The sequence below is a fragment of the Hirundo rustica genome, chromosome 5 (assembly GCF_015227805.2).
Source record: "Hirundo rustica isolate bHirRus1 chromosome 5, bHirRus1.pri.v3, whole genome shotgun sequence".
NCBI classification, from domain to species: domain Eukaryota; kingdom Metazoa; phylum Chordata; class Aves; order Passeriformes; family Hirundinidae; genus Hirundo; species Hirundo rustica.
Genome location: NC_053454.1, coordinates 1 through 3,543, shown reverse-complemented (window position 1 = coordinate 3,543; position 3,543 = coordinate 1). Strand labels below are relative to the sequence as shown.

Below are 3,543 nucleotides of genomic sequence, written 5' to 3'. Positions count from 1 at the left end.
CTGTGCTCTGCGTTGGAGGTGGTTGTGTATTTACATTGCAGGGAATGAATGTCCCCTTCCCAGTTCAGCCCAGAAGGTCCAAAGGCTCTTACAAGGAATATTTCTTCTTTACTTTCTTTCATTTGTGATAAATAATCCCCAAACTGCCATGAGCAATTCCTTAATTTCTCCTGGAGAAAACCACATGGCAGAGGCAGTTGGCAAAGGAGTCCAGGATTGTGTTTGGAGAAGAGAGTGCTGTGAGTGCTGGCAAGCTGCATCTGCCTGTGCTCTTATTCCGCGAAAAAGTGTACTATGCCAAGTCTTTTTCAGTTCTTTCATCTAAAAAAGCTCTTCTTGGCACACAGGGACCAGATGTTTATTCCTCAAGTGCTCAGACTGGACTGGGATCACTCCACGGCTGAGGAATAATTTCATTTTTCCAGAAGGAAGTAGGAAAATCATGGACTTCCACGTAAGACTGGTCGGACAGAAACTTGGAAGAAGTCTTGTAACTCGTTTATGATTTATTCTGGTCTGGCATTTGCTCCCTCAGTGCCCTAAATCTTCAGGCTCTCCGAGCGAGGGCCGAGCGGAGCCTGGCGCTCCGCAGGCTGCGCGGTGACGCCACGCGGGCACTTTCAACGACTCGCCGGTGGCATCTGCTGGAGAAAGGCGGTACTGCAGAGGGGGACAGCGCGCATGCGCATTGTCCACGAGAAAGCCCTTTACCACCTTTGTCATTATCACCTTTGTCATTAAGAGCGAAAAGGGAACCCCGTGAGCATGCGCGATGACGTGTCTGACGCGTCACGCGGTGTTTCAGGGCGGGACAGAGCCGGGCAGTCGCGCATGCGCCCTGGTGTTACACATGCGGCGCCGTTGCTCTGTGGGAGCGGCCGGCGGAGGCCGGCGCCTGGGTGCGCGGGGCTGTCGGCGGCGGCTCGGGAGCGCTACACGCGGATCCTGGCTGCGGCAGTGGCGGGCGAGGGTTGTGGTGACAGTGGAAGAGGGCGGGAGCTGCTGTGGCTGCAGCGAGGTTGAAGGTGAGCGGAGAACGGCAGGTCCCGGGAGAAGCCCCGAGGACGGCGGTGGCACCTGCGCGGGGGTGGCCCCGGAGCAGAGGCGGCCCGGGAGCGGGCGGCGGGGGCTGCGCGGGGCGAAGGCTGTCCCGGCGCGGGCACAGAGCCGGGGAGGAGCAGCGGTGCTGGCTGGGGCCACCCGGCAGAGCCTTGACTGGGAAACAAAACCTGCGGTTTCTCGCACCTCGGCCCCGTGGCGAGGGGCAGCGCAGCAGGAGGGAGCAGCACCTGAGCAGGTGGGGCAGTGCCGGGGCGCAGGGAAGATGCGGCTGGGGCTGGAGGCAGAGTTTGCGGGCATCTTACATTTAAATGAGCGTGGAAAGCAGAGAGAGAGGTGGTATAAAAGCACAGTGGGTGCTCGGGCAGGTGACACATGACTCAGGGGAGGGAGTCGCTTTCCTGACCTCCTGAAGTTCCACTTGCCTCTCAGGAGCAGTCGTGAGAATTTTCCCATTTGGAGGTGGGCTCCAGAAGAAAGGAACCTGAAGCTGCTTCTTCTGATAAATCTGTAAGTATGAGAGGCCATATGAAGCTCACTGCTGTAAGTAGCCAGTAACTCTCATGAATATTTTAACTGTTAAAAATGGTGACTTTTATTTCCTCTGTACACAAATGACTTGGCTGTCCCATGCAGGAGTCACTGAGGCTGCGAATTGCAATCCAGATCATCTTCTGGCTTCTGGTGCTTGGGGCTGCGGCATTTGGTGTGCAGAAAACATCCGAGGCTGTCCACATAGGGACTGGATGTGCATTTCCACAGTTCCTCAGAATGGGAAAGGGCCAAGAGAGTGGTGGGAAGGGCTTTCTCTCAGGCCTGGGCATCCTCAAGACACCTCAAGATTGGTTTTTAAATATTTGTTGTCTTTTGTTTCTCAGCTCAGGGCTAAGCTGGAGAGAGTAGCAAGGGGGACTCCCATGTTAAGATCCATGCTTGGATTCCATGTTCTCCTGGTGGTTCTGTCCAAAGGAAGGAGATCTTGGGGGTACCTGTTTGCTCACTTATTGAGCTTGGAAGAGATGGTTGAGCATGAAATTCCAGGGAAGCTGCACTTGTGTAGTGGTTGGAGTGAGAAGCATCTTGCCTGACTTCCCCCAGCTGGCACGTGCTGTGGTCATTTCTTCTCTGGGTCCTTGTTTTCCTCTTTGTCTCTGTATCCCTCTGTCCTTGCTGTGTGTTTGGCGCTCCTTTTCTCTGTCCTTCTCTGTGCCTCACTCGTGTTCCTGTTTTATTCTCTGTGGCTTTGGATGCCACTGTTTCCCACGGGGTCCTTGTGTCTTGTTTGCTGTTCTTTTTTAATCCCTCTCTGTTGTGGGATCTGCCCGTCCCAGGTTTTGGTTGTTTTTATTTTTTTCAATTTCATCTTGCACCCCTTCTTCATTTTCTCCCTCTGTCCTCTCTGCTGCCACTCGCTCTTTCTGCCCCTGTGACAGCGGGGCTGAGGAGGGACTGCAACCCTTCTGGGGGCTGTCGCCCTTTCTTGTTGCAGCAGAGTCCCTTTTTGGGAAATGTACACATGGGATGAGCTGGAATAAAGCACCGTGCTGCTGTCCAGGACAATTTGACTTGTTCTGTGCCTTCTTTGGGGGTGAGGAAAAAAGGCTGAGGGGGAGGGGGTGGAGACTTGGGGGCTCTGATGTCATTTGGGGCACCATTTGGGGCTCCCTGAGAACCACACTGTGGTGGAGGAGCAGGTGAGTGGGCAATGGGGAGGGGTCATGCTGGGTGCCCTCCCCCAGAGGGACCCAAAGCTGCCAAAAAATTCACAGGGAGTGGTGGGTTTAGAATACTAAAACCTGTCAAGTTGTTAGTTTTTATAGGTATTGCCAAAGAATATGAATTCTTCTCTAAAATCATTTGGAAAGAAACCCTCTCTCTACCCACTCTATTGTATACAGGAATGTAGGAAACTCTGACTAGAGATGGGTAGTAGTTTTGAAAATAATGCCATAACATTTTTATCTGGGAATGAAACAGTCAAGTGCCTGAAACCACAAGAACAGATGCTGGGGCTGAAGGGAATGGAAAGGGATCTCTGCTAACTTCTGCCTCCATTCTCTGCCTGCCCCTGAAGCACGTTGCAGCCCCGGAAAAGACATTTGTCATCTGGACTGCCAAAATGACAACCTGTAAAATCCTAGCTCTGCCTTGTGTTAATGGATTTTTACTTCATATTTATGTTATCACAAAAAGCAAGGAATGTGTAAATGTGATTGGTTCCCATTATTGCAATGTGAAGTTTTTTTACAGGCTGGTGTATTTATGTTCTCTTTTTCCTCTCGAAGCTTGACTTTTTTCCTCGTTTTTTGATGTCTCCTGCATTGGGTGTCCCAAGGGCTTTGTTGGTATTGCTCATTAACCGAGCCACAGCTTTAAATAATAACGTGGACACCTTCTAGAAACAGTGCCCAATCCATTTAGCACTCCCCTGTGACACCTTCGGGTCCGCATTTCTTCACTGCTGTGTCAATACAACGGCGAGGG

At 52.1% G+C, this 3,543-nt stretch overlaps 1 long non-coding RNA gene across 1 annotated transcript; it reads left to right on the top strand.

Moving 5' to 3' along the window:
- Positions 1 to 870: 870 nt before the first annotated feature.
- On the top strand, positions 871 to 2,619 carry LOC120753090 (uncharacterized). The gene is made up of 3 exons (XR_005700956.1): positions 871 to 1,025; positions 1,492 to 1,569; positions 1,696 to 2,619. It is a non-coding gene; the product is annotated as an uncharacterized LOC120753090 (long non-coding RNA).
- Positions 2,620 to 3,543: the final 924 nt, after the last annotated feature.